The sequence below is a fragment of the Pleurodeles waltl genome, chromosome 2_1 (assembly GCF_031143425.1).
Source record: "Pleurodeles waltl isolate 20211129_DDA chromosome 2_1, aPleWal1.hap1.20221129, whole genome shotgun sequence".
NCBI lineage: Eukaryota > Metazoa > Chordata > Amphibia > Caudata > Salamandridae > Pleurodeles > Pleurodeles waltl.
Genome location: NC_090438.1, coordinates 891,022,706 through 891,037,228, shown reverse-complemented (window position 1 = coordinate 891,037,228; position 14,523 = coordinate 891,022,706). Strand labels below are relative to the sequence as shown.

The 14,523-nt window shown below is 48.2% G+C and overlaps 1 protein-coding gene across 1 annotated transcript in view; it reads right to left on the bottom strand.

The window, feature by feature from the left end:
- The window catches only part of LOC138269580 (cytidine monophosphate-N-acetylneuraminic acid hydroxylase-like), a 680,173-nt gene that overhangs the window by 9,841 nt on the left and 655,809 nt on the right, over window positions 1-14,523 (bottom strand). The gene's annotated exons all lie outside the window — the stretch shown is intronic.

Below are 14,523 nucleotides of genomic sequence, written 5' to 3'. Positions count from 1 at the left end.
CAAGGATCAAGTTCATCCTATTGAAATGTTTTACCTTTGGACTTATTCTCTGGAATGGAGTTAAAAAATATGCAGGAGGGCAAGGCAGCAGGCTGTGGCCGAAGAGGGCTCCACACTCTCAGATAGCTGTTGGACAAGGTCTTAATGAAGTTGCAGACTTTAGGGGGCAAAGATCCGAGTGGGAGAAATTTGAATTTTGAGTCCAGTGAAGGTCCCTCACAGGCCAGATGCTTTCTGCGTCTTCATCTGGTAAAGATTTCTACCTACAGACTCAGTCAGTTTTTTGCAGCTTGGCCTCTTCCAGCATGACAAAGCTGCAGATTGTAGCCAAAGAAAGCTCCATGGGGTCAGATACCTTCTCTGTGGCGTCCCACAGAATTAATGTTGCTGCTCCGAGAAAGAATATAGTGACAACACCCTGAATCTTTGGCCCAGTGGTCGCACACCTTCATTGCATCGGTTTGACAGGTTTTTCTCTGTCCCCCGCTGGTTCAAAAGCAATAAGATGGCAAAAGTTTCTACATCGCAAATTTCAGAATAGGAGAACATTTTTGCACCAGCCAAGTGTCCAGGATGTTGGTGCCAGCACTTGAGGATCAAATCTCACTCCAACAGAGATCAGCAGCAGGGTCCTTGACAGGACCAGTTGGTACTGGCCAGCTGAGAATGCAGGAAAAAAGCCTCTTGTAGCTCGTGGAATATCTGTAGCCCAAACAACAGCTCAGCCTTATGATTCCTGAAGCCCACTTTTTTGTCCTTGGTAGAAGAGGGAGAGCAGGCCCATTCTTCAACGCTCACATCACAGACACCTTGTTCATCCTCTTCTGTTTGTTCACAGGTCCAGAAATGATCTAAGAAGAGTACTCAGGCCCATATTTATACTTTTTTTGCACCACATTTGCGTCATTTGTTGATGCAAAAGCTGCACAAACTTACAAGAAACAATTATATTTTGTAAGTTTGCGCCACTTTTGCATCAAAAAATGATGCAAATGCTGCACAAAAAAAGTATAAATATGGGCCCCAGTGTGCCACATTATGCCGAGTGCCAGCCTGTGGGAAATCTTTGGCCACTCCCTAACCTACAGGGTAAATGTTTCTAGGGGTGACCTCACCCACCTTTGCAGCACCTCTTGTGCAAGCTGTCCCACAGTGACCTTCTCTGCCTAAAATCAACATGGCATACCTTGTGCAAAGTTCCCTGTGCTCACCCAGAAGTGTGGCTATACCAGTGGGAAAAACCTCTGTTGTGGTCACTGCAAATCAGTTCATCTCACATGGGCCTGGTGCCTTGCTGCCTAGGAGGACTGTTGGAATTGAACATCTTTTGTGTGGTCTCTCAGAGTTCTGCCTTCTCTAACATATTTATGCCAAACCCATTTTTGTTGGCTTTGGGACTCTGCATTTTTTACTTTTTACTCCTGCTAACCTGTGATAAAGTGCTTGTGCTTGCAAGGCCTAAACTTTCTTTTTTAATACTTATAAGTGAACCCTAAGCAAGGCTCATATGACAGCACGAAGGGTAGAGTATTTTATAAACAGGACGTGTATAGTTCATGTTTTACATGTCCCTGGCAGTGAAAAATCTCCAAAGTCATTTTTCACTGAAGCAATGGTAGCTTTCACATATGCTAATACTGGTTTCACTCATTATACTTAATAGGAACTAATTTCAGTTTGAGAATAGCTAGAAAAATGCTTCCTCCACTCATAGTTGAATTTTAAATCCTCTTTAGTGGTAAAGTCAAATTTTAAACTTCTATTTTGGGAATACCACTTTTAGAAAGTTTACATTTTCCTGCCTATGCCAAACGTTCCTTTCTACTAGGGTTCACGGTCACCTGATTGTTAGTGGCTGCCTGTGGGGTGATGTGTGTTCCACTCAGACAGTGGGAAAAAGGGCCTGGTTGTGGAGGGGTGAGAGTCTTATGGACAGGATGGCTAGGAAGGAGCTGGATCCCTGACCTGATTATACTTCAAAGAGTAGCCTAGAAGCTATACCCAGCTTTTTCTGACTTCAGGAAACGTCATACTGATCACTTACTGATACATTTCACACCTAGGCCTGTCTGCCCTTTGTTTCAGTGGCCAGAGTAGAGCCTAACCAAGAAGAAAGGGAAGAACTGACCAAGACCAGTGTAAGATTAGACAAAAGAGATGTCCCCAGCCCTCAAACTGGCAGTGGGCATAAAAGTGGCAGTCCCAGAACCCCTCAGGAAAACTCTCTCGGGCCTCAGAAATTCCATAAGAAGGACAGCCCTGCTGTCTGAAAAAGCAAGAATAGGCTGGCTTGCTTGGAATCCTGGACCCCAGAAGTGGCTTCAAGGGCCAGTTGGCTAACCTCCTGGTTGAGCAACAGGAATACAACAAGATTCCAGAGGCCTTTCATGCTTTCCAGCTGGCTGTTTATTGTTTATTGTTTTATTTACTAGTTTGATACCATGCCAATAAGCCAATACAAACAATTTGTATTCTGTACCGTACCATAACATTAATAATAATACATCATAATACTGAATATATAGATTGGTCCTCAACACTCTCTGCATATACATTTATAACTGTGAGCAACTAACAACTTGCTCAAAGATGCATCTCAGTATGTAGATAGTACCACTATGGCCTACAAGGTAATGTGACCCATTCTGCCCCTGGATCAAACATCTGTCTCCTACCTATAAAAACATCTGCCCACAGCGAAATCAACCAAGAGAGTTCATCGAGAGCTGTCATTGTCAAGAGCCAGGCCCATGACCTTCCACTGCCAGGTGGAGGTTACAGTCCTTGACTTTGGGCAGGCCACAACTTCAGCCATGGCACTGCTAAGGACCCCCTACTTTCACTTGAGGTTCCCCTAGCACCTTTGTTCCTCATAGTGGGGGGGAGGAATACAACCTCAGGTCGTAGACACCCTCCTTCCGCTCTTACATTTGCCACTTCAGATGTGGTACTCTGAGACTGATCTCCCAGTCCAGATCTGTACCTTGAGACTGAACAGGTGCCTGCTAGTCCTGGACTTTCAGGAGGCACCACAGCCCTCATCAAGGTGAAGCACTCTGTGCCATGCAGGGTTCTGTCTGGGTCTCCTGTCGTCTGTCTCTGTGACAGCACAGGCATCACCTCTAGGTCAAAAGCGGCTTCAGCAGGGTCAGTGTTAGAGTGACCTGATCTCACAGTAATAACACATGGGTGGATACAATGGCATCCTGGATTTCCATTTTTCAGAACCTCCCACCTGCTTTCAAAAGAGGTATGAGAATCCTTTCCTTTCAAACTTGTTTTTGCGTCGTTTGGGGAATGTGTTTTTTTTATCCTAGACCTCCTACTCAATCTGCTGAGGTGAACCTGAACCACCCTTCTTGGGGCACTCCCACGTACGTTTTTGGACACTCTGATGCTGATCCAGAAGTCTGCTTCCTTCTCAAACTCTCTGGGTACAGTGAGTGCAGAATCAATAATATGTTAGTGCTCCTCTGCAAAACAATTAGTGAACATGTGCTTCTTCAGTATTAAATTGTGAAGTCCATCATAATCATTGACTTTGTTGCCCTTCACAAAACTACCCAGTGCCTTACTTGAGTAATCCACAAAAACAACCCAAGACCGGTGGGACGGCTTTTGGCTGAAATGAACTTCAGGCAACACTTTTCTGAGGCTAAAAGGGCTGAAAAAGGTATCCCTCCCAGGAGTGGGCATGTGCTGCCACATTCTAGCCCCCAATCCTTCTCTGGGACAGTGTACATACTCAACGTCTCATACCTCATCCTCAAAGCACTTGTCTATGTGATACCCCCCACAAAGCAAGGCACCAAGTGTTGGGTATGTGGCCCCTATCACCTCTCCTAGGCACTTCACTGCTGATGCCACCTTACTCACATTACTCTGTGACCCTTCTTGCTTTCAGGCCCACCTCTTGAACCAGCAAGATGTTCTTTTTCTCCAGGGCTCTTGCTGCCATCCATGGTTAGAGTGGCCAGTTACAGCTTCATGGCCACCTCTGCTTGCCTGTCCTCCATCTCTGACTGGGTCGTGCTCTTGGAAGAGGCTAGGCTACCTGCTCTGGATACGACAGGGAATCTGGCTCCTTTGGGCTCATCCTCCTCTGATCCTAAAGCCTCTGCAATGCCATGGTCCCCCTCCTCCTCCATCTATATTTCCTTCTCCTTCTCCTTGCTCCTATGTGTGGGTTGGTAGCAGACAGACCTCCTCCCATGCTCCGAGTGCCATCTGACACCTCAGGATTTTGGGCCTCTTTGCCAGCATCAGCCTTCTCTCCTTCACAGCTTCCTACGATCTGTCAAACTGAAGCTGTCGATCCTGCCCAGATCCACTTCTATTTTCTCAAGAATCACAGGTTTGAAAAGCCAGAGGATAGGTAATGAAATTTGGGAAAAATCAAACATTGTATTTAAAAGTTAGAGTAGATCTTAAAAATCTAAAATTAATTATGAAGTCAGATTATAAAAAGGGAATTTTAGTTTTAACACAAATCGCTGAGTGGTACTGCAAAAACACAAGTCCTGGACCCACCGCTACACATCAATGTGAGAAATTGGGGGTGTCAATTGAGGGGGTGAGTACACACCTCAAATAATAAACACTATCCTTGTCAAAGGAAATCACTAAAGTCACTAAATTAACCTGTTCTTATCAATTGGTATATATGGCACAGAGCAGACAGATTTATCTTAGAGGCAATGTGTAAATTATTCATACAGTACTCAAATAGTAATAAAGCCAAAACACAAGAAAAATCTTATACCAATATAGAAACATTGGGCATATTTTATTAAATAAAATTACACCAAAACAACAAGAATACAATCAATATAACTCAAGATCAGATTTTTTAAGTTTAAATGTCTAAATAGTGCAAAATGCATTAATCACCAACTGCTGTCATCCAGTTGCTCTAGACCAGGTCAAAGTCAAAAGTCAGGGCCAATCATGAAGGAGCACGAGTTGGATACCGGGGCCAGAATCATTCTGCTGGAAAGTTTAAAAACATTTTATGGAGAAAAATATTAAAACATTTTATGAAGAAAAAGTGATTCTTGGCAAGTTGGATCCAAATCAAGGCTCAATGATGGCGAGTTGCTTGAAGAGGAGGGTCACGGTGCAGTTGTTGACGTAGGTGGGAAAGCTCCGAACAGGCGCAGCCTGAAGACTGTGCCATCCTTGATGTAGATCGGATGATGTTCAATGTCAGTCCTGAGGAAGATCTCGTTTCTGGAAATTGTATTTCCTTAGCTGGGACAAGCCGGCCAGTTCAGGGCAACAGTCAACTATTCACATGCAGAAAGTTAGCAAAAACTTTCTAAGTACCACTTCTTTCAGTTTAGGGACAGAAGAAATGCACTCTAACACCAGAAAATGGTCCAGGAGCTGTCAGGCACCAGGTGGGGGTAGAACTTACCCCAATCAATGCCAGCAGCAGAGGCCCCGGCAGGTCCAGTTGGGAGTGGTCAGCTGAGCAACTGCAGAGAGAGAGGCCTCTAGCAGCTTGTTGTCTCCCCGTAGTTTAAATAGGAGGTCAGCCAACTAATCTTTGTAGTCACTCCTGAGGTCCTGGGTTCAAAGCACTCAGTTCCAGTCTTCCTTCAGGTTATTCAGACAGCAGGGCTGTCCTTCTTCAGAATCTTAACATGTCCAGGAGAGGTCTGTGGGGTCCACTTTTATGTCCAGTGTCAGCCTGTGGTTGGAGAGCAAAGCCTTGGGCCACCAACTAAGCCAGTTCTGGTCAGTTCCTCCCCTCCCACTGGGTTTGACCCTGCCTGATTAGAGAGACGAAAGGGAGACATGCCTAGATGTGAGTTTTGTTTGCCAGTGACAAGGTATGCATCATTTGAAGCTTAGGCAGGGCACAGCCCCCAGGCTATCCTGTCAAGGGAGGAGGCCCAATCCCACATCCAGAGCCCTTTGTCAACTGTTGGGGGTGAGTAAACATCCCCCTACAGGGTTGTAATCAGGGGTCCGGTGACAGATGGACACTGGCAGAAAAGCCACTTGATTTTGGGAGGGAAATGACAACTTTCTATGTTATTTCCAAAATAGTTACCTAAAATCTGACTTGACTATTAAGTTGGATTTTAAATTACTATCAAAATAAGTCCTTGAACCATTTTTCTAACTATACCTAAACTGAATTTAGCAATTATTAAATGAATGTAACAGTGTAAGCCAGTATTAGTCTGTGGGAGAGCCAGACTTTCCACAGTGAAAAATTACTTTGGAGGATTTTCACTCCTAGGACTTGTAAAATATTAAGGGGCATATTTAAGGAAAGTGGTACTGCCCATATTTAGGAGCCCTTAGCACCATTCTAACACCACATTAGTTTATTTTACAATAATGTGGTGTTAGAAGGCCAACAACGCCACACCATATTTACAAAGTGGCGCAATGCATGCATTGCACCTCTTTGTAACCCTTTGCGCTACATTATGCCTGCGCCAGGCATAATGTATGCAAATGGGGCGTTCCCTCGTTACGAGTGCCAAAAATGGTGCAAAAAAACCTAAGAGATTTCTTTGCACAATTTGTTTTGCCACTTTTAACGCCTGCTCAGAACAGGTGTTAAAAAGAGGCTTCCATTGGTTACACTGGGCCTCTGGGTGCTATGCAGGATTAGCATCAGAATTTTTTACTCTAAACCTGCAAAACGCCAGACTAGGGTAAAAAATTCTGATGCTGGTCCCCTAACTACCGCCATGATGCACCATATTTGAAATACAGCGCACACATGGTGGCGTTAGGCGGATGTTAAGGGGTACAGTAAAAACGGCACTGCACTGTGTGCAGCACCTTTTTTCTTAAATATGCTCTTAAATATATATGTCCTACTGTGGTATTTTATGTGTATTTGAGAATTCTAGTGTGCAGAACCTTGGAATGTGTGGGGAGAAGAACAAGAGTGGAGCTGAAGCAAATGGCTAGGCGTTGTTCTCGATGTTACATAAACTCCTTTTCAACATATCTCAGATGGAGCAAGGAGTATTGTTTGAAGGAGTCTCATGATTATTATTGAGAAGAACGGCTATCTTCACACTGGTGATGAGGATGGGATTAATTACTGAAAGAAGAGAGCAACTGTTTAACATCACGGTGAGTATTATACATTGGGGACATAACCACTGATGGCACTTCAACTGGTATCTCAACCATACATGCTTTTTAATTAGTCATACAATTTAGCTACCACAAATAATTTGGAGCAGCTTTGGGCGGGCTTAAGCATGTACCTGAATGACTGTTAAAGTTGTGCAGGATGAGCTCCTGGTTTCTTCAACAGAGCTTTTACATTTTATTTGTTGCGGCCTTCAAGCGTGCTCCTGTGGGGCTAACAAGTTCTAATTCCTACAGAAAACAATTTATACTCGCTGGGTCGGACATTTGGGGTCTTTGGAAAGCCTAGTTCGTCGGGTACTGGTGGATGGCAAATGTTTACAAGAAGCCCTAATTCCCATTAAAAAAAAACACTCTGCTGTGTTTTGGTGGCCATTGTGAGGTTGGTGGTGATGGCAAAATGAAATGCACACACCAGCATGTGATACACACGGGTTCTTTATTAACTCTTCCCACAATTAAACTAACTAACTCTCCCGCGCCCACCCCCCCCACCTATATGCCCTCGGTTACGTCACTGAGGCATGGTCCATTTCCCTAGGGTCGGGCGGGGGAAAACTTGGCGGAACCCTTGGGCAGTGGTGGGTGGTCCAGCCCAACCTGGACATCACCACTACATTCCTCCCCACTAGGAATAAAACAACATAATAAAGAAAACCCAAACATATCATAACAAAACAATGGCCTTGTCACCATCGGTTGACGGCTTAACTGCAGCCACGGCCACTCATTCACTCATCGGTGGGAATTGCAGGTGGCGACACCGCAAAAGTCCACTTCAGCCGACTGCAAAGTCTGCGTAGCATCTGGATGGGTGGGGATTGTATCTGAGGTGGTACTGCTCACACCCTGATCTCCCCGATACCGGGATCGGGCATGGGTCAGTGCTGGGAGTACTTGATCTTGTGGCTGTGTCTTTGGATGACATTGGTGCTCCTGGAGATTCTGGCGTTGGCGACTCGCTGTCGCCAGGCCCAAGGCGTGATCATTTTGGCAAGGGACGTCTGGCTGAGCCGCTGAGGGGTCGTTATGGTCACCCTGAGCCTCTGCGGTGGTTGAGTCGCTACCACCACACTCCGGGGGCTCAATACTGCAAAGACGTTTGAACTGAGTGACGTTACGAGTCACTTCTTCGGTCCCGCGGGTCGCGGTCACCATCGTGCCCTTTAGTGCATTGACTGTCCAGGGCTGCGCCTCGAAAGGCAGGCGGAACTTCCCTCCGTGGTGGCGGTCTTTCACTAGGACAGCGTCCCCCACGTGAAGGGGTAGCACCCGGGCTTTCCGCTTCCGAGAGGTATAGTTATTCGTTTGAGACCTCCTTCTGGCCGACTGACTTGGTGGGGCCGGTTGTGCTGCCCATGACGGAGTTACTCGGTATTCCCGGAGGGAGGCATAGATGGCACTCTCAACGCTCCGAGACTCTGCCACGGCAATGCGAATTACCTTGTTCAAAGTTTTGACGAAGCATTCAACTTCGCCGTTGGCCTGCGGCCACCGGGGCATGATTCTGCGGTGTTTGGTACCAGTTTAGTTTAGAAAATCTGCCCATTCCTGACTGCTGAATGGGGGACCGTTGTCGGTGCGTACCTCCCCAAAGAGGCCATGGGTTGCCATCAGTTTCTCCATTTTCAGGATGACGGAGGATGCCGCGGTAGATGACACCAGCTCTACCTCCGGGTATCGCGAGTAGTCGTCCACTACTATTAGCATGTAAGAACTATCTGGCAGACTTCCGAAATCAGCGCTGACCCTCTGCCACGGGGCAGACGGGCCTTCTTCGGTAATGATGGGCGCCGGGGGGTCCGGTGATCCACTGGCTTGGCAAATCAGACATCTTCTGATGGTGTCTTCTACTAGCTGGTCTAAACCCGGAAACCAGACTTTGCACCGGAGTCGGCTTTTGGATTTGACAATGTCCTGGTGAGCTCCGTGTGCAAGAGATATGGCGTGGGTGGTCAGGCTGGAGGGGAGTACCAAGCAGAGCCCTCGCAGTAAGCATCCTTCTTCACTCACGATAGTTCCTGCCGAACATTAAAGAGGGCCTGTAGCCGTGTTTTGGGCTCAGCTGTGCAGAACACTTCCGGGCGTTGGAGCTGGCACCAGTCACCCAACCGGATGGCGGCCTTGGCCATCAGCAAGCATTCATCCTTATTCGTGGCCTTCACCACCTCTTCCAGTGGTATCGGCAGAGGCCGGGCTCTTTCGATCACCGGCCGAACATATTCTTCCGTTTCAAGAGCTTCTGACATTTCCTGGAGGGTGGCTTGCCAGGCATGGTGCGACAGGAAGTTGGCAGGGTTGCGTGTACCTGGCTGGTATTCAACGGTGAAGTCAAACTCCTGTAACTGCAGTATCCATTTTTCAATCCGCTGGGGAGGTTTGGAGGAGGACCCTCTGAATAGAGGCAGCAGTGGTTCGTGGTCCGTTACCACTGAGAAGGCCTTGCCATATAGGTACAGATGGAAATGGCAGCACCCCCAGTGGATAGCAATAGCCTCCCTTTCAATCTGGGAGTACCGCTGCTCGGTGGGTGTGAGTGTGCGGCTGGCAAAAGTGATTGGAGCCCAGTCTCCAGAGTCTTGTCTCTGAGTCAGGACGGCACCAGGGCCCATGGGGCTGGCGTCAACGACCAGTTGTGACTCTCGAAGGGGGTCAAAGAATGCTAACGTGGTGTTTGCAGATAGCGCGTCATTTGTTTTCTGGAAAGCACAATCCTGTTCTTCACCCCACACCCAGGGATGGTCAGCACGGATGAGTACTCTCAGGGGTCCTGTAAGGTCTGACAGGTTTTTCATAAACCGTGCTGGGGCGTCCTGTATGTCCTTCACTTTGTCTGGGTCCGAGCCAATTCCCTGTCCTGAGAATCGGTACCCGAAGAAGCATATTTCCTGTTTGAGGAAGTCGCATTTGTCTCTATGCAGGATCAGTCCTCGTTCCTGCAACCTTACGAACACAGTTCGAAGCCTTGTCATATGGTCTTTCAGGGTGGGAGCGTGCACCAGGATGTCGTCGCTCACGTTAAGGACTCCCGGGAGTCCTTGCAGGACCCCTTTTATGGTGTGTTGGAAGACCTCCGTGGCGCTAGAGAGGCCAAAGTTCAGCCGGGTATACCTCCAAAGGCCGATATGTGTTGAGAATGTGGTTATTAGCCGGGAGGCTGGGTGTAGTACCATCTGGTGGTATCCTGACCTGAGGTCCATCTTGGAGAACCACCGGGAGCCGGACAGTTCCCCGATGATGTCATCTATGGTCAGGGTCAGGTGTCGCTCTCTTTTGATTGCTTGGTTCGGCAGGCGCATGTCGACGCATATCCTGACCGCTTCCGGCTGCTTGGGCTTGTGTGCGACGACAATTGGTGACACCCATGGGGTAGGGCCCAACACCCTTTCTATGATGCCTGCTTTTTCCAACAGTCGTAGCTCTTGACCACCTTTGGGCGCAGGTGGAAGGCTACCCTACGGTGTCTTAGGGCATCCGGGGCCACCGAGTCATCAATGTGGAGCTTTCAGGCAGCCAATCCCTTGAAAGAGAGAATCAAGGTCTTCCAGCCTGTTGGTGTGGATGCTGAATGCAAACTGCACCAGGTTAAGGCACTCGGCGGTCTGACAGCCCAGCAGGAAGCCTGAGCCCTCCTCGGAAACATAGACTTTGGTCGACACCGTGGTGTCCTCGTGGGTGATTTCCGCTATCCTGAGCGGTGTGGTTTTTCTGAATGCGTAGACTTGTACTCTGGTGGGCTGTAGTGGAGGCGGTTTTGTAAGCTTGTAGTACCCCTTGGTAGCCAAAAGGTTTATAGAGGCCCCAGTATCAACCAATGCAGATATGGGTGTGCCTTGTAGGAGTACCTGGCACGTGGGCAGCCGTCGCCCACTGGCTGTGTGCACGACGTGGACTACTTGACTGTCCTCATCCATGTCACTGTCTGAAAACTGTGGGTGAATGGCATTGACAGTTTTAACCGTTTTCTTGGGTGTGGGCGTTGCTCTTTTCGGAGTGGAGCGGCAAACTTTCGCAAAGTTGTTAGGCTTCCCGCATGCGCTGCAGGTCTTCCCTCGTGCTGGGCAGCCTCCTGGGTGTGGAAGCATCCCCCCACACCACCTGCAGGGTCCGTCTTTTTGCCTTCTTCCATAGATGGTCGTCTTCGCCCCCATGATGTTCAAGGATAGGGCGTTGACCGGTTCCTTCTTGATTTGAACAGCTGGCACCTGTTCCATGTGCGTAGCCCGCGCCTTGGACAGTTCTTGGGATCGTCCCAGGGTAAGGATGTCTCTCATGGGCATGTTTGGTGTTTGCAGGATGCTCTCCCTGAGCATTGACAACGAGCATCCTTGGATCAGTTGAGCTTGGATTTCATCCTCCTCATCGGGCAGTGTAGATGTGCTGGCCAACTCCCTCAGCTGAGTATAGAAGACGTCGACTGATTCGTCGGGGTTCTGGCGTGGCTGGCGCAGTAAGAACCGTTTGTAGTCTGGGTTTGCGTAGGGCTCGAAGTGCGCTGTGATTGCCCCCTTTAGTGTGGCAAAAGTATGGGCTGTCACCTCTACCAGGGCCTTGGATACTTTATTGGATGTCTGCCCCTCCCAGATGGAGGAGCAGTGGTCTTTTGCGTTCCTCTTTGATCTCTAGGGCCTCGAAGTAGGTCTCTAGGCGTTCCACCCACGCTTTCCATCGTGCAGCGTCGGTGCGGGGGGCTGCAGTGACAGTGAATGGCTCTAGTGCCGGGATGCCAGCCATGCCGAATGCCCCTCTGTCGTCTGCACTGTGAGGTGGCTGCGTCCTCACCTCCGCCGGAGCGGGCCGTACCTCCGCAGTTGCAGCGCCCCCCTCGGAGTCCTCCGGAAGGTCCACTGTGCTGTGCTTGTGAGGGTGCGACAGCCCACTGTTTCGCTAGGGCAGGGGGTCGGTAAGCCAGGCTCCTCTTCGTCACTGTCACAGCCAAGGTGATGTGCTGTAGCGCTTTCCTGCAGACTGGTGCGTTGCAGCTGTTGGGATGGCTTTATTGCTGCTGCCTTGGCCTCACAAGGGTGGGGCAGGTTGGCAGGGATGCACAGTGTGGGCCTAAGCTGGAGCAGACCACAACTGATCGCTGCACGTGCCCTTGAGGCCAGCTGGAGTGATGCTGCACTCACCGCGTTGATCTGGGGCGAGGAGCGGCTTATCTTGGGGCCTGGAGCCTGAGGGCGTGGCAGTGGGCGTTCAAGCCCTCGTAGCAGTTCTGCGGTGTGCCACAATCGGAGCACCGGCGCCACCGGGGGGGCCCAGCGAAGTGGAGCAAGCCGGCACGGTTGGGCAGAGCCTCCGGCAGGCTGCGGCCGATTGCCGCGCGCGTCAGTCTTCGGGCAGCAGACGGAGCGCTGCGCGGCTTACAGTCATGATGGCAAAGGCAAATGTGAATACATTTATAGAGAATCACGCTACATGATATTTGTAGTGTCTTTAGTGTCCATGTTGGAATGGTTATGTTCTCTGTCAACATATTTATTTCTCACATAAGATGCATGAAAAACGTGGACCAGTTTGAGTCATAAAGTGTACTGATTTAATTACTTTAGCCTCTTTAGAGTAAGAAACATGTTCCAGTGAGTTGTCTGCAGTGTAATTGTCGGTCTGGATATGTATGTGTGTTTTCCAAATGCATTGCAGGACATTTGGACCGTAGAAAAGTCTGCTTGTGTGAGAATTTTGTTTAATCACATTTTTTTCAGGTGAGAGTTTGGGTGCGATATTGTGTGTCTGCGGAAATGTTCATTTTAATATTTTGCTAGCAAATCACATTAGTGAGTGTAATTCTTTGTTTTTCTCAGGTTTACCATTATTGGGAATAATATGCAGAATGTTTTTGCTCCACCATTTTTTTTGTGGTTTCCTCGGAGACCCAAGTATTAAATGCGATAAATGGAAAACATTGTTTGAACGGTATGCCAGAGTATGTGGCTCCTCACTCAGGGGCAGATTTATAGAAAGTGGTGCTGCACCAAGTGCAGCACCACTTTCCCTGCACCCCTTAGCACACCCCTACCGCCAGCATGTGTGTGTGCTGTATTTAAAATACGGCACACCATGGCGCAGGGTAGGGGGCAATAGCGTCATCTTTCATGACGCTATTGATGTACTCTGCAGGAGTAGTGACAAATTATTGGCGCTACTCCTGCAGAGTACATAGGGCCCCATTCTAAAGAATGGAAGGCCCCTTTTAACGCCTGCTATTGAGCAGGCGGTAAAAGTGTCAGAAAAATGACGTAAGCAAATCTCATAGATGTAATGGTTTTTAATAGCCGTAATACAATACAGTCTTATTTTTACTACAAGAGGAGACAGTATTCTAAATTGGATTCACCAAAGGTATCTCAAGATTATGCTGGATCTCAATAGTGATCCTATTGCAAATTTTAAAAAGCCACGGATGAACATCTGTGCAGTTGTTAGCAATGAATTGGATGTAGAGTTTGGTCAAAACATGGTAAAAGAAGTTCATCTGGTGTTTAGGAAGTTACTGGGATGCCTGAAAGGGTATGTTCATTGCATCCAAAAAAGAAAGAATGCTCAATCTGTATGTTGTAAAGTCTGAGGTGTCCCAATGTCAGTATGTGAGAGAATGTTTGCAGGACGGAACAAGTTGAAAGATGAGGACATTATATGGGCGGTCGAAGGAACGGAATGGTTGGTCTCTGTAACTGTTGCGTAGAAAGCTAATGAAGATCTAAGGCTATACGTATACTTAAGAGAACTAAACAAGAGCATGATTGTTGATAAATATCCTAACCCTAACATTGCTGAAACGCTGATGTCATTACATGGTGCCAAAATATTTTAATCCTTGGGACGGAGCCTAGCCACGTAGCAAAATGGGCGTGTCCTAGGATGGCTCTGCCTGACAAATTCAATATCTGGCATTATCTTGCACCTAGCACTGCCTGTACAAGTGGCCGGAGCCACTGTTGCTCCTTAGATGCTGGCAACTTCTTCTTTGGGCCCCTAGTCGCCTCCAAGGAGAGCCCGGCTTCATTACGGCTCCCGGCTGCCATCTGCCTAACTCACTCTATAGGTCCAGGTGCGAGGACCACATGTCCCATCAAATCTGTGCACCAACTCTAATCCTGGACTGCTAACGCTGCAGGGGCTGGTCCCTCCTATGGGCAAAGTCCTACAACTACATAAATTCTCCCTGCACTTTACACCTATAATTACAATTGCTACCTCAATTCGGACATAACACCCCTATGTGCATCCTGCAACTACTGTGAGAAAGCTCCGGTGTAGGTGGCCTGGTCATGTTGCCCCCTTGGTAATCCATGTTGCACCCTCCTCGGCGCTACCTAGGTGCTCATAAGTCCCCATACACCCTGCCCCAGGACCAACTTAAAATCTATTACTATTCCCCCTTTGCCTGTGGAGTCT